The 19,817-nt window shown below is 46.6% G+C and overlaps 1 protein-coding gene and 44 non-coding genes across 45 annotated transcripts in view; 44 read left to right on the top strand and 1 right to left on the bottom strand.

The window, feature by feature from the left end:
- Positions 1–19,817, bottom strand: part of LOC146970890 (peptidase inhibitor 15-A-like) — a 194,555-nt gene that overhangs the window by 127,316 nt on the left and 47,422 nt on the right. The window lies entirely within an intron of this gene.
- On the top strand, positions 246–318 carry trnaf-gaa (transfer RNA phenylalanine (anticodon GAA)). The gene has a single exon. It is a non-coding gene; the product is annotated as a tRNA-Phe (tRNA).
- Positions 584–656, top strand: trnaf-gaa (transfer RNA phenylalanine (anticodon GAA)). Its single transcript has one exon. It is a non-coding gene; the product is annotated as a tRNA-Phe (tRNA).
- trnaf-gaa (transfer RNA phenylalanine (anticodon GAA)) lies at positions 934–1,006 on the top strand. Its single transcript has one exon. It is a non-coding gene; the product is annotated as a tRNA-Phe (tRNA).
- trnaf-gaa (transfer RNA phenylalanine (anticodon GAA)) lies at positions 1,476–1,548 on the top strand. Its single transcript has one exon. It is a non-coding gene; the product is annotated as a tRNA-Phe (tRNA).
- trnaf-gaa (transfer RNA phenylalanine (anticodon GAA)) lies at positions 2,335–2,407 on the top strand. Its single transcript has one exon. It is a non-coding gene; the product is annotated as a tRNA-Phe (tRNA).
- trnaf-gaa (transfer RNA phenylalanine (anticodon GAA)) lies at positions 2,859–2,931 on the top strand. Its single transcript has one exon. It is a non-coding gene; the product is annotated as a tRNA-Phe (tRNA).
- trnaf-gaa (transfer RNA phenylalanine (anticodon GAA)) lies at positions 3,401–3,473 on the top strand. The gene has a single exon. It is a non-coding gene; the product is annotated as a tRNA-Phe (tRNA).
- On the top strand, positions 3,739–3,811 carry trnaf-gaa (transfer RNA phenylalanine (anticodon GAA)). Its single transcript has one exon. It is a non-coding gene; the product is annotated as a tRNA-Phe (tRNA).
- trnaf-gaa (transfer RNA phenylalanine (anticodon GAA)) lies at positions 4,077–4,149 on the top strand. Its single transcript has one exon. It is a non-coding gene; the product is annotated as a tRNA-Phe (tRNA).
- On the top strand, positions 4,426–4,498 carry trnaf-gaa (transfer RNA phenylalanine (anticodon GAA)). Its single transcript has one exon. It is a non-coding gene; the product is annotated as a tRNA-Phe (tRNA).
- Positions 4,968–5,040, top strand: trnaf-gaa (transfer RNA phenylalanine (anticodon GAA)). The gene has a single exon. It is a non-coding gene; the product is annotated as a tRNA-Phe (tRNA).
- Positions 5,306–5,378, top strand: trnaf-gaa (transfer RNA phenylalanine (anticodon GAA)). Its single transcript has one exon. It is a non-coding gene; the product is annotated as a tRNA-Phe (tRNA).
- Positions 5,643–5,715, top strand: trnaf-gaa (transfer RNA phenylalanine (anticodon GAA)). Its single transcript has one exon. It is a non-coding gene; the product is annotated as a tRNA-Phe (tRNA).
- On the top strand, positions 5,992–6,064 carry trnaf-gaa (transfer RNA phenylalanine (anticodon GAA)). The gene has a single exon. It is a non-coding gene; the product is annotated as a tRNA-Phe (tRNA).
- trnaf-gaa (transfer RNA phenylalanine (anticodon GAA)) lies at positions 6,534–6,606 on the top strand. The gene has a single exon. It is a non-coding gene; the product is annotated as a tRNA-Phe (tRNA).
- On the top strand, positions 6,872–6,944 carry trnaf-gaa (transfer RNA phenylalanine (anticodon GAA)). Its single transcript has one exon. It is a non-coding gene; the product is annotated as a tRNA-Phe (tRNA).
- trnaf-gaa (transfer RNA phenylalanine (anticodon GAA)) lies at positions 7,210–7,282 on the top strand. The gene has a single exon. It is a non-coding gene; the product is annotated as a tRNA-Phe (tRNA).
- On the top strand, positions 7,559–7,631 carry trnaf-gaa (transfer RNA phenylalanine (anticodon GAA)). Its single transcript has one exon. It is a non-coding gene; the product is annotated as a tRNA-Phe (tRNA).
- trnaf-gaa (transfer RNA phenylalanine (anticodon GAA)) lies at positions 8,101–8,173 on the top strand. Its single transcript has one exon. It is a non-coding gene; the product is annotated as a tRNA-Phe (tRNA).
- trnaf-gaa (transfer RNA phenylalanine (anticodon GAA)) lies at positions 8,625–8,697 on the top strand. Its single transcript has one exon. It is a non-coding gene; the product is annotated as a tRNA-Phe (tRNA).
- Positions 8,963–9,035, top strand: trnaf-gaa (transfer RNA phenylalanine (anticodon GAA)). Its single transcript has one exon. It is a non-coding gene; the product is annotated as a tRNA-Phe (tRNA).
- On the top strand, positions 9,312–9,384 carry trnaf-gaa (transfer RNA phenylalanine (anticodon GAA)). The gene has a single exon. It is a non-coding gene; the product is annotated as a tRNA-Phe (tRNA).
- trnaf-gaa (transfer RNA phenylalanine (anticodon GAA)) lies at positions 9,664–9,736 on the top strand. Its single transcript has one exon. It is a non-coding gene; the product is annotated as a tRNA-Phe (tRNA).
- trnaf-gaa (transfer RNA phenylalanine (anticodon GAA)) lies at positions 10,188–10,260 on the top strand. The gene has a single exon. It is a non-coding gene; the product is annotated as a tRNA-Phe (tRNA).
- trnaf-gaa (transfer RNA phenylalanine (anticodon GAA)) lies at positions 10,712–10,784 on the top strand. Its single transcript has one exon. It is a non-coding gene; the product is annotated as a tRNA-Phe (tRNA).
- On the top strand, positions 11,254–11,326 carry trnaf-gaa (transfer RNA phenylalanine (anticodon GAA)). Its single transcript has one exon. It is a non-coding gene; the product is annotated as a tRNA-Phe (tRNA).
- Positions 11,930–12,002, top strand: trnaf-gaa (transfer RNA phenylalanine (anticodon GAA)). Its single transcript has one exon. It is a non-coding gene; the product is annotated as a tRNA-Phe (tRNA).
- trnaf-gaa (transfer RNA phenylalanine (anticodon GAA)) lies at positions 12,279–12,351 on the top strand. Its single transcript has one exon. It is a non-coding gene; the product is annotated as a tRNA-Phe (tRNA).
- Positions 12,632–12,704, top strand: trnaf-gaa (transfer RNA phenylalanine (anticodon GAA)). The gene has a single exon. It is a non-coding gene; the product is annotated as a tRNA-Phe (tRNA).
- On the top strand, positions 13,156–13,228 carry trnaf-gaa (transfer RNA phenylalanine (anticodon GAA)). Its single transcript has one exon. It is a non-coding gene; the product is annotated as a tRNA-Phe (tRNA).
- On the top strand, positions 13,680–13,752 carry trnaf-gaa (transfer RNA phenylalanine (anticodon GAA)). The gene has a single exon. It is a non-coding gene; the product is annotated as a tRNA-Phe (tRNA).
- Positions 14,222–14,294, top strand: trnaf-gaa (transfer RNA phenylalanine (anticodon GAA)). Its single transcript has one exon. It is a non-coding gene; the product is annotated as a tRNA-Phe (tRNA).
- On the top strand, positions 14,898–14,970 carry trnaf-gaa (transfer RNA phenylalanine (anticodon GAA)). Its single transcript has one exon. It is a non-coding gene; the product is annotated as a tRNA-Phe (tRNA).
- On the top strand, positions 15,247–15,319 carry trnaf-gaa (transfer RNA phenylalanine (anticodon GAA)). The gene has a single exon. It is a non-coding gene; the product is annotated as a tRNA-Phe (tRNA).
- Positions 15,596–15,668, top strand: trnaf-gaa (transfer RNA phenylalanine (anticodon GAA)). The gene has a single exon. It is a non-coding gene; the product is annotated as a tRNA-Phe (tRNA).
- On the top strand, positions 15,949–16,021 carry trnaf-gaa (transfer RNA phenylalanine (anticodon GAA)). Its single transcript has one exon. It is a non-coding gene; the product is annotated as a tRNA-Phe (tRNA).
- Positions 16,473–16,545, top strand: trnaf-gaa (transfer RNA phenylalanine (anticodon GAA)). The gene has a single exon. It is a non-coding gene; the product is annotated as a tRNA-Phe (tRNA).
- trnaf-gaa (transfer RNA phenylalanine (anticodon GAA)) lies at positions 16,997–17,069 on the top strand. The gene has a single exon. It is a non-coding gene; the product is annotated as a tRNA-Phe (tRNA).
- trnaf-gaa (transfer RNA phenylalanine (anticodon GAA)) lies at positions 17,539–17,611 on the top strand. The gene has a single exon. It is a non-coding gene; the product is annotated as a tRNA-Phe (tRNA).
- Positions 17,877–17,949, top strand: trnaf-gaa (transfer RNA phenylalanine (anticodon GAA)). The gene has a single exon. It is a non-coding gene; the product is annotated as a tRNA-Phe (tRNA).
- On the top strand, positions 18,215–18,287 carry trnaf-gaa (transfer RNA phenylalanine (anticodon GAA)). The gene has a single exon. It is a non-coding gene; the product is annotated as a tRNA-Phe (tRNA).
- On the top strand, positions 18,564–18,636 carry trnaf-gaa (transfer RNA phenylalanine (anticodon GAA)). The gene has a single exon. It is a non-coding gene; the product is annotated as a tRNA-Phe (tRNA).
- trnaf-gaa (transfer RNA phenylalanine (anticodon GAA)) lies at positions 18,917–18,989 on the top strand. Its single transcript has one exon. It is a non-coding gene; the product is annotated as a tRNA-Phe (tRNA).
- trnaf-gaa (transfer RNA phenylalanine (anticodon GAA)) lies at positions 19,441–19,513 on the top strand. The gene has a single exon. It is a non-coding gene; the product is annotated as a tRNA-Phe (tRNA).

Genomic DNA, 19,817 nt, shown 5'->3' with positions numbered 1-19,817 from the left:
TGAGTAAATGTCTCCAAGTGTGCCACCCCAGAGCCCCCATATCAGCAAGTTTCATGCCAAAATACCCCACTTGTTCTGTGGATACAAGACTCGAGAGGGGGTAGGTTGAATTGGCAAATGCCACCCACAAATCTCAGGTGGAGTCAGGTGCTTTGCTCACTTTCCAGTTTTTGTAATGTGTTACTTGTTTTACACAAATGTTTCCAAGTGTGCCACTCCAGAGACTCCATATCAGCAGGTTCCGTGCCGAAATAGCTCAGTTGGGAGAGCGTTAGACTGAAGATCTAAAGGTCCCTGGTTCGATCCCGGGTTTCGGCATAGAGTAGCATTTAGAGCGTTGAATGTCTACAAATGTGCCACTCCAGAGCCCCCATATCAGCAGGTTTCATGCCAAAATAGCCCATTTGTTCTGTGGATACAACAAAGACTCGAGAGGGGGAAGGTTGAATTGGCAAATGCCACCCACAATTCTCAGGTGGAGTCAGGTGCTCTGCTCACTTTCCAGTTTTTGTAATGTGTTACTTGTTTTACACAAATGTTTCCAAGTGTGCCACTCCAGAGCCTCCATATCAGCAGGTTTCATGCCGAAATAGCTCAGTTGGGAGAGCGTTAGACTGAAGATCTAAAGGTCCCTGGTTCAATCCCGGGTTTCGGCAGACAGTGGTGTTCATGAGGCTGTGAAATCTTTACCTGAATGAATGTCTCCAAATGTGCCACTCCAGAGCCCCCATATTAGCAGGTTTCATGCCAAAATAGCCCATTTGTTCTGTGGATACAACAAAGACAGGGGAAGCAGGATTTGGCAAATACCACCCCACAAATCTCAGGTGGAGTCAGGTGCTTTGCTCACTTTCCAATTTTTGTGATGTGGACTTTTCAAACTGAATGTTTACAAGTGTGCCATTTCAGGGCCCCCATATTGGCACATTTCATGCCGAAATAGCTCAGTTGGGAGAGCGTTAGACTGAAGATCTAAAGGTCCCTGGTTCGATCCCGGGTTTCGGCAGAGAGTGGCGTTCATGAGGCTGTGAAATCTTTACCTGAGTAAATGTCTCCAAGTGTGCCACCCCAGAGCCCCCATATCAGCAAGTTTCATGCCAAAATACCCCACTTGTTCTGTGGATACAAGACTCGAGAGGGGGTAGGTTGAATTGGCAAATGCCACCCACAAATCTCAGGTGGAGTCAGGTGCTTTGCTCACTTTCCAGTTTTTGTAATGTGTTACTTGTTTTACACAAATGTTTCCAAGTGTGCCACTCCAGAGACTCCATATCAGCAGGTTTCATGCCAAAATAGCCCACTTGTTCTGTGGATACAGCAAAGACTGAGAGAAGCAGGAACTGGCAAATGCCACCCACAAATCTCAGGTGCAGTCAGGTGCTTTGCTCACTTTCCAGTTTTTGTAATGTGTTACTTGTTTTACACAAATGTTTCCAAGTGTGCCACTCCAGAGCCTCCATATCAGCAGGTTCCGTGCCGAAATAGCTCAGTTGGGAGAGCGTTAGACTGAAGATCTAAAGGTCCCTGGTTCGATCCCGGGTTTCGGCAGAGAGTAGCATTTAGAGCATTGAATGTCTACAAATGTGCCACTCCAGAGCCCCCATATCAGCAGGTTTCATGCCAAAATAGCCCCTTTGTTCTGTGGATACAACAAAGACTCGAGAGGGGGAAGGTTGAATTGGCAAATGCCACCCACAATTCTCAGGTGGAGTCAGGTGCTCTGCTCACTTTCCAGTTTTTGTACACAAATGTTTCCAAGTGTGCCACTCCAGAGACTCCAGATCAGCAGGTTTCATGCCGAAATAGCCCACTTGTTCTGTGGATACAGCAAAGACTGAGGGAAGCAGGATTTGGCAAATACCAACCACAAATCTCAGGTGGAGTCAGGTGCTTTGCTCACTTTCCAATTTTTGTGATGTGGACTTTTCAAACTGAATGTTTACAAGTGTGCCACTTCAGGGCCCGCATATTGGCACATTTCATGCCGAAATAGCTCAGTTGGGAGAGCGTTAAACTGAAGATCTAAAGGTCCCTGGTTCGCTCCCGGGTTTTGGCAGAGAGTGGCGTTCATGAGGCTGTGAAATCTTTACCTGAATGAATGTCTACAAATGTGCCACTCCAGAGCCCCCATATTAGCAGGTTTCATGCCAAAATAGCCCATTTGTTCTGTGGATACAACAAAGACAGGGGAAGCAGGATTTGGCAAATACCACCCACAAATCTCAGGTGGAGTCAGGTGCTTTGCTCACTTTCCAGTTTTTGTAATGTGTTACTTGTTTTACACAAATGTTTCCAAGTGTGCCACTCCAGAGCCTCCATATCAGCAGGTTCCGTGCCGAAATAGCTCAGTTGGGAGAGCGTTAGACTGAAGATCTAAAGGTCCCTGGTTCGATCCCGGGTTTCGGCAGAGAGTAGCATTTAGAGCGTTGAATGTCTACAAATGTGCCACTCCAGAGCCCCCATATCAGCAGGTTTCATGCCAAAATAGCCCATTTGTTCTGTGGATACAACAAAGACTCGAGAGGGGGAAGGTTGAATTGGCAAATGCCACCCACAATTCTCAGGTGGAGTCAGGTGCTCTGCTCACTTTCCAGTTTTTGTAATGTGTTACTTGTTTTACACAAATGTTTCCAAGTGTGCCACTCCAGAGCCTCCATATCAGCAGGTTTCATGCCGAAATAGCTCATTTGTTCTGTGGATACAACAAAGACAGGGGAAGCAGGATTTGGCAAATACCACCCACAAATCTCAGGTGGAGTCAGGTGCTTTGCTCACTTTCCAATTTTTGTGATGTGGACTTTTCAAACTGAATGTTTACAAGTGTGCCATTTCAGGGCCCCCATATTGGCACATTTCATGCCGAAATAGCTCAGTTGGGAGAGCGTTAGACTGAAGATCTAAAGGTCCCTGGTTCGATCCCGGGTTTCGGCAGAGAGTGGCGTTCATGAGGCTGTGAAATCTTTACCTGAGTAAATGTCTCCAAGTGTGCCACCCCAGAGCCCCCATATCAGCAAGTTTCATGCCAAAATACCCCACTTGTTCTGTGGATACAAGACTCGAGAGGGGGTAGGTTGAATTGGCAAATGCCACCCACAAATCTCAGGTGGAGTCAGGTGCTTTGCTCACTTTCCAGTTTTTGTAATGTGTTACTTGTTTTACACAAATGTTTCCAAGTGTGCCACTCCAGAGACTCCATATCAGCAGGTTTCATGCCAAAATAGCCCACTTGTTCTGTGGATACAGCAAAGACTGAGAGAAGCAGGAACTGGCAAATGCCACCCACAAATCTCAGGTGCAGTCAGGTGCTTTGCTCACTTTCCAGTTTTTGTAATGTGTTACTTGTTTTACACAAATGTTTCCAAGTGTGCCACTCCAGAGCCTCCATATCAGCAGGTTCCGTGCCGAAATAGCTCAGTTGGGAGAGCGTTAGACTGAAGATCTAAAGGTCCCTGGTTCGATCCCGGGTTTCGGCAGAGAGTAGCATTTAGAGCATTGAATGTCTACAAATGTGCCACTCCAGAGCCCCCATATCAGCAGGTTTCATGCCAAAATAGCCCATTTGTTCTGTGGATACAACAAAGACTCAAGAGGGGGAATGTTGAATTGGCAAATGCCACCCACAATTCTCAGGTGGAGTCAGGTGCTCTGCTCACTTTCCAGTTTTTGTAATGTGTTACTTGTTTTACACAAATGTTTCCAAGTGTGCCACTCCAGAGACTCCATATCAGCAGGTTCCGTGCCGAAATAGCTCAGTTGGGAGAGCGTTAGACTGAAGATCTAAAGGTCCCTGGTTCGATCCCGGGTTTCGGCATAGAGTAGCATTTAGAGCGTTGAATGTCTACAAATGTGCCACTCCAGAGCCCCCATATCAGCAGGTTTCATGCCAAAATAGCCCATTTGTTCTGTGGATACAACAAAGACTCGAGAGGGGGAAGGTTGAATTGGCAAATGCCACCCACAATTCTCAGGTGGAGTCAGGTGCTCTGCTCACTTTCTAGTTTTTGTAATGTGTTACTTGTTTTACACAAATGTTTCCAAGTGTGCCACTCCAGAGCCTCCATATCAGCAGGTTTCATGCCGAAATAGCTCAGTTGGGAGAGCGTTAGACTGAAGATCTAAAGGTCCCTGGTTCAATCCCGGGTTTCGGCAGACAGTGGTGTTCATGGGGCTGTGAAATCTTTACCTGAATGAATGTCTCCAAATGTGCCACTCCAGAGCCCCCATATCAGCAGGTTTCATGCCAAAATAGCCCATTTGTTCTGTGGATACAACAAAGACAGGGGAAGCAGGATTTGGCAAATACCACCCACAAATCTCAGGTGGAGTCAGGTGCTTTGCTCACTTTCCAATTTTTGTGATGTGGACTTTTCAAACTGAATGTTTACAAGTGTGCCATTTCAGGGCCCCCATATTGGCACATTTCATGCCGAAATAGCTCAGTTGGGAGAGCGTTAGACTGAAGATCTAAAGGTCCCTGGTTCGATCCCGGGTTTCGGCAGAGAGTGGCGTTCATGAGGCTGTGAAATCTTTACCTGAGTAAATGTCTCCAAGTGTGCCACCCCAGAGCCCCCATATCAGCAAGTTTCATGCCAAAATACCCCACTTGTTCTGTGGATACAAGACTCGAGAGGGGGTAGGTTGAATTGGCAAATGCCACCCACAAATCTCAGGTGGAGTCAGGTGCTTTGCTCACTTTCCAGTTTTTGTAATGTGTTACTTGTTTTACACAAATGTTTCCAAGTGTGCCACTCCAGAGACTCCATATCAGCAGGTTTCATGCCAAAATAGCCCACTTGTTCTGTGGATACAGCAAAGACTGAGAGAAGCAGGAACTGGCAAATGCCACCCACAAATCTCAGGTGCAGTCAGGTGCTTTGCTCACTTTCCAGTTTTTGTAATGTGTTACTTGTTTTACACAAATGTTTCCAAGTGTGCCACTCCAGAGCCTCCATATCAGCAGGTTCCGTGCCGAAATAGCTCAGTTGGGAGAGCGTTAGACTGAAGATCTAAAGGTCCCTGGTTCGATCCCGGGTTTCGGCAGAGAGTAGCATTTAGAGCATTGAATGTCTACAAATGTGCCACTCCAGAGCCCCCATATCAGCAGGTTTCATGCCAAAATAGCCCATTTGTTCTGTGGATACAACAAAGACTCAAGAGGGGGAATGTTGAATTGGCAAATGCCACCCACAATTCTCAGGTGGAGTCAGGTGCTCTGCTCACTTTCCAGTTTTTGTAATGTGTTACTTGTTTTACACAAATGTTTCCAAGTGTGCCACTCCAGAGACTCCATATCAGCAGGTTCCGTGCCGAAATAGCTCAGTTGGGAGAGCGTTAGACTGAAGATCTAAAGGTCCCTGGTTCGATCCCGGGTTTCGGCATAGAGTAGCATTTAGAGCGTTGAATGTCTACAAATGTGCCACTCCAGAGCCCCATATCAGCAGGTTTCATGCCAAAATAGCCCATTTGTTCTGTGGATACAACAAAGACTCGAGAGGGGGAAGGTTGAATTGGCAAATGCCACCCACAATTCTCAGGTGGAGTCAGGTGCTCTGCTCACTTTCCAGTTTTTGTAATGTGTTACTTGTTTTACACAAATGTTTCCAAGTGTGCCACTCCAGAGCCTCCATATCAGCAGGTTTCATGCCGAAATAGCTCAGTTGGGAGAGCGTTAGACTGAAGATCTAAAGGTCCCTGGTTCAATCCCGGGTTTCGGCAGACAGTGGTGTTCATGGGGCTGTGAAATCTTTACCTGAATGAATGTCTCCAAATGTGCCACTCCAGAGCCCCCATATCAGCAGGTTTCATGCCAAAATAGCCCATTTGTTCTGTGGATACAACAAAGACAGGGGAAGCAGGATTTGGCAAATACCACCCACAAATCTCAGGTGGAGTCAGGTGCTTTGCTCACTTTCCAATTTTTGTGATGTGGACTTTTCAAACTGAATGTTTACAAGTGTGCCATTTCAGGGCCCCCATATTGGCACATTTCATGCCGAAATAGCTCAGTTGGGAGAGCGTTAGACTGAAGATCTAAAGGTCCCTGGTTCGATCCCGGGTTTCGGCAGAGAGTGGCGTTCATGAGGCTGTGAAATCTTTACCTGAGTAAATGTCTCCAAGTGTGCCACCCCAGAGCCCCCATATCAGCAAGTTTCATGCCAAAATACCCCACTTGTTCTGTGGATACAAGACTCGAGAGGGGGTAGGTTGAATTGGCAAATGCCACCCACAAATCTCAGGTGGAGTCAGGTGCTTTGCTCACTTTCCAGTTTTTGTAATGTGTTACTTGTTTTACACAAATGTTTCCAAGTGTGCCACTCCAGAGACTCCATATCAGCAGGTTTCATGCCAAAATAGCCCACTTGTTCTGTGGATACAGCAAAGACTGAGAGAAGCAGGAACTGGCAAATGCCACCCACAAATCTCAGGTGCAGTCAGGTGCTTTGCTCACTTTCCAGTTTTTGTAATGTGTTACTTGTTTTACACAAATGTTTCCAAGTGTGCCACTCCAGAGCCTCCATATCAGCAGGTTCCGTGCCGAAATAGCTCAGTTGGGAGAGCGTTAGACTGAAGATCTAAAGGTCCCTGGTTCGATCCCGGGTTTCGGCAGAGAGTAGCATTTAGAGCATTGAATGTCTACAAATGTGCCACTCCAGAGCCCCCATATCAGCAGGTTTCATGCCAAAATAGCCCATTTGTTCTGTGGATACAACAAAGACTCAAGAGGGGGAATGTTGAATTGGCAAATGCCACCCACAATTCTCAGGTGGAGTCAGGTGCTCTGCTCACTTTCCAGTTTTTGTAATGTGTTACTTGTTTTACACAAATGTTTCCAAGTGTGCCACTCCAGAGACTCCATATCAGCAGGTTCCGTGCCGAAATAGCTCAGTTGGGAGAGCGTTAGACTGAAGATCTAAAGGTCCCTGGTTCGATCCCGGGTTTCGGCATAGAGTAGCATTTAGAGCGTTGAATGTCTACAAATGTGCCACTCCAGAGCCCCCATATCAGCAGGTTTCATGCCAAAATAGCCCATTTGTTCTGTGGATACAACAAAGACTCGAGAGGGGGAAGGTTGAATTGGCAAATGCCACCCACAATTCTCAGGTGGAGTCAGGTGCTCTGCTCACTTTCCAGTTTTTGTAATGTGTTACTTGTTTTACACAAATGTTTCCAAGTGTGCCACTCCAGAGCCTCCATATCAGCAGGTTTCATGCCGAAATAGCTCAGTTGGGAGAGCGTTAGACTGAAGATCTAAAGGTCCCTGGTTCAATCCCGGGTTTCGGCAGACAGTGGTGTTCATGGGGCTGTGAAATCTTTACCTGAATGAATGTCTCCAAATGTGCCACTCCAGAGCCCCCATATCAGCAGGTTTCATGCCAAAATAGCCCATTTGTTCTGTGGATACAACAAAGACAGGGGAAGCAGGATTTGGCAAATACCACCCACAAATCTCAGGTGGAGTCAGGTGCTTTGCTCACTTTCCAATTTTTGTGATGTGGACTTTTCAAACTGAATGTTTACAAGTGTGCCATTTCAGGGCCCCCATATTGGCACATTTCATGCCGAAATAGCTCAGTTGGGAGAGCGTTAGACTGAAGATCTAAAGGTCCCTGGTTCGATCCCGGGTTTCGGCAGAGAGTGGCGTTCATGAGGCTGTGAAATCTTTACCTGAGTAAATGTCTCCAAGTGTGCCACCCCAGAGCCCCCATATCAGCAAGTTTCATGCCAAAATACCCCACTTGTTCTGTGGATACAAGACTCGAGAGGGGGTAGGTTGAATTGGCAAATGCCACCCACAAATCTCAGGTGGAGTCAGGTGCTTTGCTCACTTTCCAGTTTTTGTAATGTGTTACTTGTTTTACACAAATGTTTCCAAGTGTGCCACTCCAGAGACTCCATATCAGCAGGTTTCATGCCAAAATAGCCCACTTGTTCTGTGGATACAGCAAAGACTGAGAGAAGCAGGAACTGGCAAATGCCACCCACAAATCTCAGGTGCAGTCAGGTGCTTTGCTCACTTTCCAGTTTTTGTAATGTGTTACTTGTTTTACACAAATGTTTCCAAGTGTGGCACTCCAGAGCCTCCATATCAGCAGGTTCCGTGCCGAAATAGCTCAGTTGGGAGAGCGTTAGACTGAAGATCTAAAGGTCCCTGGTTCGATCCCGGGTTTCGGCAGAGAGTAGCATTTAGAGCATTGAATGTCTCCAAATGTGCCACTCCAGAGCCCCCATATCAGCAGGTTTCATGCCAAAATAGCCCATTTGTTCTGTGGATACAACAAAGACTCGAGAGGGGGAAGGTTGAATTGGCAAATGCCACCCACAATTCTCAGGTGGAGTCAGGTGCTCTGCTCACTTTCCAGTTTTTGTAATGTGTTACTTGTTTTACACAAATGTTTCCAAGTGTGCCACTCCAGAGCCTCCATATCAGCAGGTTTCATGCCGAAATAGCTCATTTGTTCTGTGGATACAACAAAGACAGGGGAAGCAGGATTTGGCAAATACCACCCACAAATCTCAGGTGGAGTCAGGTGCTTTGCTCACTTTCCAATTTTTGTGATGTGGACTTTTCAAACTGAATGTTTACAAGTGTGCCATTTCAGGGCCCCCATATTGGCACATTTCATGCCGAAATAGCTCAGTTGGGAGAGCGTTAGACTGAAGATCTAAAGGTCCCTGGTTCGATCCCGGGTTTCGGCATAGAGTAGCATTTAGAGCGTTGAATGTCTACAAATGTGCCACTCCAGAGCCCCCATATCAGCAGGTTTCATGCCAAAATAGCCCATTTGTTCTGTGGATACAACAAAGACTCGAGAGGGGGAAGGTTGAATTGGCAAATGCCACCCACAATTCTCAGGTGGAGTCAGGTGCTCTGCTCACTTTCCAGTTTTTGTAATGTGTTACTTGTTTTACACAAATGTTTCCAAGTGTGCCACTCCAGAGCCTCCATATCAGCAGGTTTCATGCCGAAATAGCTCAGTTGGGAGAGCGTTAGACTGAAGATCTAAAGGTCCCTGGTTCAATCCCGGGTTTCGGCAGACAGTGGTGTTCATGGGGCTGTGAAATCTTTACCTGAATGAATGTCTCCAAATGTGCCACTCCAGAGCCCCCATATCAGCAGGTTTCATGCCAAAATAGCCCATTTGTTCTGTGGATACAACAAAGACAGGGGAAGCAGGATTTGGCAAATACCACCCACAAATCTCAGGTGGAGTCAGGTGCTTTGCTCACTTTCCAATTTTTGTGATGTGGACTTTTCAAACTGAATGTTTACAAGTGTGCCATTTCAGGGCCCCCATATTGGCACATTTCATGCCGAAATAGCTCAGTTGGGAGAGCGTTAGACTGAAGATCTAAAGGTCCCTGGTTCGATCCCGGGTTTCGGCAGAGAGTGGCGTTCATGAGGCTGTGAAATCTTTACCTGAGTAAATGTCTCCAAGTGTGCCACCCCAGAGCCCCCATATCAGCAAGTTTCATGCCAAAATACCCCACTTGTTCTGTGGATACAAGACTCGAGGGGGGTAGGTTGAATTGGCAAATGCCACCCACAAATCTCAGGTGGAGTCAGGTGCTTTGCTCACTTTCCAGTTTTTGTAATGTGTTACTTGTTTTACACAAATGTTTCCAAGTGTGCCACTCCAGAGCCTCCATATCAGCAGGTTCCGTGCCGAAATAGCTCAGTTGGGAGAGCGTTAGACTGAAGATCTAAAGGTCCCTGGTTCGATCCCGGGTTTCGGCAGAGAGTAGCATTTAGAGCATTGAATGTCTACAAATGTGCCACTCCAGAGCCCCCATATCAGCAGGTTTCATGCCAAAATAGCCCATTTGTTCTGTGGATACAACAAAGACTCGAGAGGGGGAAGGTTGAATTGGCAAATGCCACCCACAATTCTCAGGTGGAGTCAGGTGCTCTGCTCACTTTCCAGTTTTTGTAATGTGTTACTTGTTTTACACAAATGTTTCCAAGTGTGCCACTCCAGAGCCTCCATATCAGCAGGTTTCATGCCGAAATAGCTCATTTGTTCTGTGGATACAACAAAGACAGGGGAAGCAGGATTTGGCAAATACCACCCACAAATCTCAGGTGGAGTCAGGTGCTTTGCTCACTTTCCAATTTTTGTGATGTGGACTTTTCAAACTGAATGTTTACAAGTGTGCCATTTCAGGGCCCCCATATTGGCACATTTCATGCCGAAATAGCTCAGTTGGGAGAGCGTTAGACTGAAGATCTAAAGGTCCCTGGTTCGATCCCGGGTTTCGGCAGAGAGTAGCATTTAGAGCGTTGAATGTCTACAAATGTGCCACTCCAGAGCCCCCATATCAGCAGGTTTCATGCCAAAATAGCCCATTTGTTCTGTGGATACAACAAAGACTCGAGAGGGGGAAGGTTGAATTGGCAAATGCCACCCACAATTCTCAGGTGGAGTCAGGTGCTCTGCTCACTTTCCAGTTTTTGTAATGTGTTACTTGTTTTACACAAATGTTTCCAAGTGTGCCACTCCAGAGCCTCCATATCAGCAGGTTTCATGCCGAAATAGCTCATTTGTTCTGTGGATACAACAAAGACAGGGGAAGCAGGATTTGGCAAATACCACCCACAAATCTCAGGTGGAGTCAGGTGCTTTGCTCACTTTCCAATTTTTGTGATGTGGACTTTTCAAACTGAATGTTTACAAGTGTGCCATTTCAGGGCCCCCATATTGGCACATTTCATGCCGAAATAGCTCAGTTGGGAGAGCGTTAGACTGAAGATCTAAAGGTCCCTGGTTCGATCCCGGGTTTCGGCAGAGAGTGGCGTTCATGAGGCTGTGAAATCTTTACCTGAGTAAATGTCTCCAAGTGTGCCACCCCAGAGCCCCCATATCAGCAAGTTTCATGCCAAAATACCCCACTTGTTCTGTGGATACAAGACTCGAGAGGGGGTAGGTTGAATTGGCAAATGCCACCCACAAATCTCAGGTGGAGTCAGGTGCTTTGCTCACTTTCCAGTTTTTGTAATGTGTTACTTGTTTTACACAAATGTTTCCAAGTGTGCCACTCCAGAGACTCCATATCAGCAGGTTTCATGCCAAAATAGCCCACTTGTTCTGTGGATACAGCAAAGACTGAGAGAAGCAGGAACTGGCAAATGCCACCCACAAATCTCAGGTGCAGTCAGGTGCTTTGCTCACTTTCCAGTTTTTGTAATGTGTTACTTGTTTTACACAAATGTTTCCAAGTGTGCCACTCCAGAGCCTCCATATCAGCAGGTTCCGTGCCGAAATAGCTCAGTTGGGAGAGCGTTAGACTGAAGATCTAAAGGTCCCTGGTTCGATCCCGGGTTTCGGCAGAGAGTAGCATTTAGAGCATTGAATGTCTACAAATGTGCCACTCCAGAGCCCCCATATCAGCAGGTTTCATGCCAAAATAGCCCATTTGTTCTGTGGATACAACAAAGACTCAAGAGGGGGAATGTTGAATTGGCAAATGCCACCCACAATTCTCAGGTGGAGTCAGGTGCTCTGCTCACTTTCCAGTTTTTGTAATGTGTTACTTGTTTTACACAAATGTTTCCAAGTGTGCCACTCCAGAGACTCCATATCAGCAGGTTCCGTGCCGAAATAGCTCAGTTGGGAGAGCGTTAGACTGAAGATCTAAAGGTCCCTGGTTCGATCCCGGGTTTCGCCATAGAGTAGCATTTAGAGCGTTGAATGTCTACAAATGTGCCACTCCAGAGCCCCCATATCAGCAGGTTTCATGCCAAAATAGCCCATTTGTTCTGTGGATACAACAAAGACTCGAGAGGGGGAAGGTTGAATTGGCAAATGCCACCCACAATTCTCAGGTGGAGTCAGGTGCTCTGCTCACTTTCCAGTTTTTGTAATGTGTTACTTGTTTTACACAAATGTTTCCAAGTGTGCCACTCCAGAGCCTCCATATCAGCAGGTTTCATGCCGAAATAGCTCAGTTGGGAGAGCGTTAGACTGAAGATCTAAAGGTCCCTGGTTCAATCCCGGGTTTCGGCAGACAGTGGTGTTCATGGGGCTGTGAAATCTTTACCTGAATGAATGTCTCCAAATGTGCCACTCCAGAGCCCCCATATCAGCAGGTTTCATGCCAAAATAGCCCATTTGTTCTGTGGATACAACAAAGACAGGGGAAGCAGGATTTGGCAAATACCACCCACAAATCTCAGGTGGAGTCAGGTGCTTTGCTCACTTTCCAATTTTTGTGATGTGGACTTTTCAAACTGAATGTTTACAAGTGTGCCATTTCAGGGCCCCCATATTGGCACATTTCATGCCGAAATAGCTCAGTTGGGAGAGCGTTAGACTGAAGATCTAAAGGTCCCTGGTTCGATCCCGGGTTTCGGCAGAGAGTGGCGTTCATGAGGCTGTGAAATCTTTACCTGAGTAAATGTCTCCAAGTGTGCCACCCCAGAGCCCCCATATCAGCAAGTTTCATGCCAAAATACCCCACTTGTTCTGTGGATACAAGACTCGAGAGGGGGTAGGTTGAATTGGCAAATGCCACCCACAAATCTCAGGTGGAGTCAGGTGCTTTGCTCACTTTCCAGTTTTTGTAATGTGTTACTTGTTTTACACAAATGTTTCCAAGTGTGCCACTCCAGAGCCTCCATATCAGCAGGTTCCGTGCCGAAATAGCTCAGTTGGGAGAGCGTTAGACTGAAGATCTAAAGGTCCCTGGTTCGATCCCGGGTTTCGGCAGAGAGTAGCATTTAGAGCATTGAATGTCTACAAATGTGCCACTCCAGAGCCCCCATATCAGCAGTTTTCATGCCAAAATAGCCCATTTGTTCTGTGGATACAACAAAGACTCGAGAGGGGGAAGGTTGAATTGGCAAATGCCACCCACAATTCTCAGGTGGAGTCAGGTGCTCTGCTCACTTTCCAGTTTTTGTAATGTGTTACTTGTTTTACACAAATGTTTCCAAGTGTGCCACTCCAGAGCCTCCATATCAGCAGGTTTCATGCCGAAATAGCTCATTTGTTCTGTGGATACAACAAAGACAGGGGAAGCAGGATTTGGCAAATACCACCCACAAATCTCAGGTGGAGTCAGGTGCTTTGCTCACTTTCCAATTTTTGTGATGTGGACTTTTCAAACTGAATGTTTACAAGTGTGCCATTTCAGGGCCCCCATATTGGCACATTTCATGCCGAAATAGCTCAGTTGGGAGAGCGTTAGACTGAAGATCTAAAGGTCCCTGGTTCGATCCCGGGTTTCGGCAGAGAGTAGCATTTAGAGCGTTGAATGTCTACAAATGTGCCACTCCAGAGCCCCCATATCAGCAGGTTTCATGCCAAAATAGCCCATTTGTTCTGTGGATACAACAAAGACTCGAGAGGGGGAAGGTTGAATTGGCAAATGCCACCCACAATTCTCAGGTGGAGTCAGGTGCTCTGCTCACTTTCCAGTTTTTGTAATGTGTTACTTGTTTTACACAAATGTTTCCAAGTGTGCCACTCCAGAGCCTCCATATCAGCAGGTTTCATGCCGAAATAGCTCATTTGTTCTGTGGATACAACAAAGACAGGGGAAGCAGGATTTGGCAAATACCACCCACAAATCTCAGGTGGAGTCAGGTGCTTTGCTCACTTTCCAATTTTTGTGATGTGGACTTTTCAAACTGAATGTTTACAAGTGTGCCATTTCAGGGCCCCCATATTGGCACATTTCATGCCGAAATAGCTCAGTTGGGAGAGCGTTAGACTGAAGATCTAAAGGTCCCTGGTTCGATCCCGGGTTTCGGCAGAGAGTGGCGTTCATGAGGCTGTGAAATCTTTACCTGAGTAAATGTCTCCAAGTGTGCCACCCCAGAGCCCCCATATCAGCAAGTTTCATGCCAAAATACCCCACTTGTTCTGTGGATACAAGACTCGAGAGGGGGTAGGTTGAATTGGCAAATGCCACCCACAAATCTCAGGTGGAGTCAGGTGCTTTGCTCACTTTCCAGTTTTTGTAATGTGTTACTTGTTTTACACAAATGTTTCCAAGTGTGCCACTCCAGAGACTCCATATCAGCAGGTTTCATGCCAAAATAGCCCACTTGTTCTGTGGATACAGCAAAGACTGAGAGAAGCAGGAACTGGCAAATGCCACCCACAAATCTCAGGTGCAGTCAGGTGCTTTGCTCACTTTCCAGTTTTTGTAATGTGTTACTTGTTTTACACAAATGTTTCCAAGTGTGCCACTCCAGAGCCTCCATATCAGCAGGTTCCGTGCCGAAATAGCTCAGTTGGGAGAGCGTTAGACTGAAGATCTAAAGGTCCCTGGTTCGATCCCGGGTTTCGGCAGAGAGTAGCATTTAGAGCATTGAATGTCTACAAATGTGCCACTCCAGAGCCCCCATATCAGCAGGTTTCATGCCAAAATAGCCCATTTGTTCTGTGGATACAACAAAGACTCAAGAGGGGGAATGTTGAATTGGCAAATGCCACCCACAATTCTCAGGTGGAGTCAGGTGCTCTGCTCACTTTCCAGTTTTTGTAATGTGTTACTTGTTTTACACAAATGTTTCCAAGTGTGCCACTCCAGAGACCCCATATCAGCAGGTTCCGTGCCGAAATAGCTCAGTTGGGAGAGCGTTAGACTGAAGATCTAAAGGTCCCTGGTTCGATCCCCGGTTTCGGCATAGAGTAGCATTTAGAGCGTTGAATGTCTACAAATGTGCCACTCCAGAGCCCCCATATCAGCAGGTTTCATGCCAAAATAGCCCATTTGTTCTGTGGATACAACAAAGACTCGAGAGGGGGAAGGTTGAATTGGCAAATGCCACCCACAATTCTCAGGTGGAGTCAGGTGCTCTGCTCACTTTCTAGTTTTTGTAATGTGTTACTTGTTTTACACAAATGTTTCCAAGTGTGCCACTCCAGAGCCTCCATATCAGCAGGTTTCATGCCGAAATAGCTCAGTTGGGAGAGCGTTAGACTGAAGATCTAAAGGTCCCTGGTTCAATCCCGGGTTTCGGCAGACAGTGGTGTTCATGGGGCTGTGAAATCTTTACCTGAATGAATGTCTCCAAATGTGCCACTCCAGAGCCCCCATATCAGCAGGTTTCATGCCAAAATAGCCCATTTGTTCTGTGGATACAACAAAGACAGGGGAAGCAGGATTTGGCAAATACCACCCACAAATCTCAGGTGGAGTCAGGTGCTTTGCTCACTTTCCAATTTTTGTGATGTGGACTTTTCAAACTGAATGTTTACAAGTGTGCCATTTCAGGGCCCCCATATTGGCACATTTCATGCCGAAATAGCTCAGTTGGGAGAGCGTTAGACTGAAGATCTAAAGGTCCCTGGTTCGATCCCGGGTTTCGGCAGAGAGTGGCGTTCATGAGGCTGTGAAATCTTTACCTGAATGAATGTCTCCAAATGTGCCACTCCAGAGCCCCCATATCAGCAGGTTTCATGCCAAAATAGCCCATTTGTTCTGTGGATACAACAAAGACAGGGGAAGCAGGATTTGGCAAATACCACCCACAAATCTCAGGTGGAGTCAGGTGCTTTGCTCACTTTCCAATTTTTGTGATGTGGACTTTTCAAACTGAATGTTTACAAGTGTGCCATTTCAGGGCCCCCATATTGGCACATTTCATGCCGAAATAGCTCAGTTGGGAGAGCGTTAGACTGAAGATCTAAAGGTCCCTGGTTCGATCCCGGGTTTCGGCAGAGAGTGGCGTTCATGAGGCTGTGAAATCTTTACCTGAGTAAATGTCTCCAAGTGTGCCACCCCAGAGCCCCCATATCAGCAAGTTTCATGCCAAAATACCCCACTTGTTCTGTGGATACAAGACTCGAGAGGGGGTAGGTTGAATTGGCAAATGCCACCCACAAATCTCAGGTGCAGTCAGGTGCTTTGCTCACTTTCCAGTTTTTGTAATGTGTTACTTGTTTTACACAAATGTTTCCAAGTGTGCCACTCCAGAGCCTCCATATCAGCAGGTTCCGTGCCGAAATAGCTCAGTTGGGAGAGCGTTAGACTGAAGATCTAAAGGTCCCTGGTTCGATCCCGGGTTTCGGCAGAGAGTAGCATTTAGAGCATTGAATGTCTACAAATGTGCCACTCCAGAGCCCCCATATCAGCAGGTTTCATGCCAAAATAGCCCATTTGTTCTGTGGATACAACAAAGACTCAAGAGGGGGAATGTTGAATTGGCAAATGCCACCCACAATTCTCAGGTGGAGTCAGGTGCTCTGCTCACTTTCCAGTTTTTGTAATGTGTTACTTGTTTTACACAAATGTTTCCAAGTGTGCCACTCCAGAGCCTCCATATCAGCAGGTTTCATGCCGAAATAGCTCATTTGTTCTGTGGATACAACAAAGACAGGGGAAGCAGGATTTGGCAAATACCACCCACAAATCTCAGGTGGAGTCAGGTGCTTTGCTCACTTTCCAATTTTTGTGATGTGGACTTTTCAAACTGAATGTTTACAAGTGTGCCATTTCAGGGCCCCCATATTGGCACATTTCATGCCGAAATAGCTCAGTTGGGAGAGCGTTAGACTGAAGATCTAAAGGTCCCTGGTTCGATCCCGGGTTTCGGCAGAGAGTAGCATTTAGAGCGTTGAATGTCTACAAATATGCCACTCCAGAGCCCCCATATCAGCAGGTTTCATGCCAAAATAGCCCATTTGTTCTGTGGATACAACAAAGACTCGAGAGGGGGAAGGTTGAATTGGCAAATGCCACCCACAATTCTCAGGTGGAGTCAGGTGCTCTGCTCACTTTCCAGTTTTTGTAATGTGTTACTTGTTTTACACAAATGTTTCCAAGTGTGCCACTCCAGAGCCTCCATATCAGCAGGTTTCATGCCGAAATAGCTCATTTGTTCTGTGGATACAACAAAGACAGGGGAAGCAGGATTTGGCAAATACCACCCACAAATCTCAGGTGGAGTCAGGTGCTTTGCTCACTTTCCAATTTTTGTGATGTGGACTTTTCAAACTGAATGTTTACAAGTGTGCCATTTCAGGGCCCCCATATTGGCACATTTCATGCCGAAATAGCTCAGTTGGGAGAGCGTTAGACTGAAGATCTAAAGGTCCCTGGTTCGATCCCGGGTTTCGGCAGAGAGTGGCGTTCATGAGGCTGTGAAATCTTTACCTGAGTAAATGTCTCCAAGTGTGCCACCCCAGAGCCCCCATATCAGCAAGTTTCATGCCAAAATACCCCACTTGTTCTGTGGATACAAGACTCGAGAGGGGGTAGGTTGAATTGGCAAATGCCACCCACAAATCTCAGGTGGAGTCAGGTGCTTTGCTCACTTTCCAGTTTTTGTAATGTGTTACTTGTTTTACACAAATGTTTCCAAGTGTGCCACTCCAGAGACTCCATATCAGCAGGTTTCATGCCAAAATAGCCCACTTGTTCTGTGGATACAGCAAAGACTGAGAGAAGCAGGAACTGGCAAATGCCACCCACAAATCTCAGGTGCAGTCAGGTGCTTTGCTCACTTTCCAGTTTTTGTAATGTGTTACTTGTTTTACACAAATGTTTCCAAGTGTGCCACTCCAGAGCCTCCATATCAGCAGGTTCCGTGCCGAAATAGCTCAGTTGGGAGAGCGTTAGACTGAAGATCTAAAGGTCCCTGGTTCGATCCCGGGTTTCGGCAGAGAGTAGCATTTAGAGCATTGAATGTCTACAAATGTGCCACTCCAGAGCCCCCATATCAGCAGGTTTCATGCCAAAATAGCCCATTTGTTCTGTGGATACAACAAAGACTCAAGAGGGGGAATGTTGAATTGGCAAATGCCACCCACAATTCTCAGGTGGAGTCAGGTGCTCTGCTCACTTTCCAGTTTTTGTAATGTGTTACTTGTTTTACACAAATGTTTCCAAGTGTGCCACTCCAGAGACTCCATATCAGCAGGTTCCGTGCCGAAATAGCTCAGTTGGGAGAGCGTTAGACTGAAGATCTAAAGGTCCCTGGTTCGATCCCGGGTTTCGGCATAGAGTAGCATTTAGAGCGTTGAATGTCTACAAATGTGCCACTCCAGAGCCCCCATATCAGCAGGTTTCATGCCAAAATAGCCCATTTGTTCTGTGGATACAACAAAGACTCGAGAGGGGGAAGGTTGAATTGGCAAATGCCACCCACAATTCTCAGGTGGAGTCAGGTGCTCTGCTCACTTTCTAGTTTTTGTAATGTGTTACTTGTTTTACACAAATGTTTCCAAGTGTGCCACTCCAGAGCCTCCATATCAGCAGGTTTCATGCCGAAATAGCTCAGTTGGGAGAGCGTTAGACTGAAGATCTAAAGGTCCCTGGTTCAATCCCGGGTTTCGGCAGACAGTGGTGTTCATGGGGCTGTGAAATCTTTACCTGAATGAATGTCTCCAAATGTGCCACTCCAGAGCCCCCATATCAGCAGGTTTCATGCCAAAATAGCCCATTTGTTCTGTGGATACAACAAAGACAGGGGAAGCAGGATTTGGCAAATACCACCCACAAATCTCAGGTGGAGTCAGGTGCTTTGCTCACTTTCCAATTTTTGTGATGTGGACTTTTCAAACTGAATGTTTACAAGTGTGCCATTTCAGGGCCCCCATATTGGCACATTTCATGCCGAAATAGCTCAGTTGGGAGAGCGTTAGACTGAAGATCTAAAGGTCCCTGGTTCGATCCCGGGTTTCGGCAGAGAGTGGCGTTCATGAGGCTGTGAAATCTTTACCTGAGTAAATGTCTCCAAGTGTGCCACCCCAGAGCCCCCATATCAGCAAGTTTCATGCCAAAATACCCCACTTGTTCTGTGGATACAAGACTCGAGAGGGGGTAGGTTGAATTGGCAAATGCCACCCACAAATCTCAGGTGGAGTCAGGTGCTTTGCTCACTTTCCAGTTTTTGTAATGTGTTACTTGTTTTACACAAATGTTTCCAAGTGTGCCACTCCAGAGCCTCCATATCAGCAGGTTCCGTGCCGAAATAGCTCAGTTGGGAGAGCGTTAGACTGAAGATCTAAAGGTCCCTGGTTCGATCCCGGGTTTCGGCAGAGAGTAGCATTTAGAGCATTGAATGTCTACAAATGTGCCACTCCAGAGCCCCCATATCAGCAGGTTTCATGCCAAAATAGCCCATTTGTTCTGTGGATACAACAAAGACTCGAGAGGGGGAAGGTTGAATTGGCAAATGCCACCCACAATTCTCAGGTGGAGTCAGGTGCTCTGCTCACTTTCCAGTTTTTGTAATGTGTTACTTGTTTTACACAAATGTTTCCAAGTGTGCCACTCCAGAGCCTCCATATCAGCAGGTTTCATGCCGAAATAGCTCATTTGTTCTGTGGATACAACAAAGACAGGGGAAGCAGGATTTGGCAAATACCACCCACAAATCTCAGGTGGAGTCAGGTGCTTTGCTCACTTTCCAATTTTTGTGATGTGGACTTTTCAAACTGAATGTTTACAAGTGTGCCATTTCAGGGCCCCCATATTGGCACATTTCATGCCGAAATAGCTCAGTTGGGAGAGCGTTAGACTGAAGATCTAAAGGTCCCTGGTTCGATCCCGGGTTTCGGCAGAGAGTAGCATTTAGAGCGTTGAATGTCTACAAATGTGCCACTCCAGAGCCCCCATATCAGCAGGTTTCATGCCAAAATAGCCCATTTGTTCTGTGGATACAACAAAGACTCGAGAGGGGGAAGGTTGAATTGGCAAATGCCACCCACAATTCTCAGGTGGAGTCAGGTGCTCTGCTCACTTTCCAGTTTTTGTAATGTGTTACTTGTTTTACACAAATGTTTCCAAGTGTGCCACTCCAGAGCCTCCATATCAGCAGGTTTCATGCCGAAATAGCTCATTTGTTCTGTGGATACAACAAAGAC

The sequence above is a fragment of the Trachurus japonicus genome, chromosome 17 (genome assembly GCF_045865225.1).
Source record: "Trachurus japonicus isolate A0001 chromosome 17, Traja_1.0".
Classification (NCBI taxonomy): Eukaryota; Metazoa; Chordata; class Actinopteri; order Carangiformes; family Carangidae; genus Trachurus; species Trachurus japonicus.
This window is presented reverse-complemented; position numbering and strand designations above follow the sequence as displayed.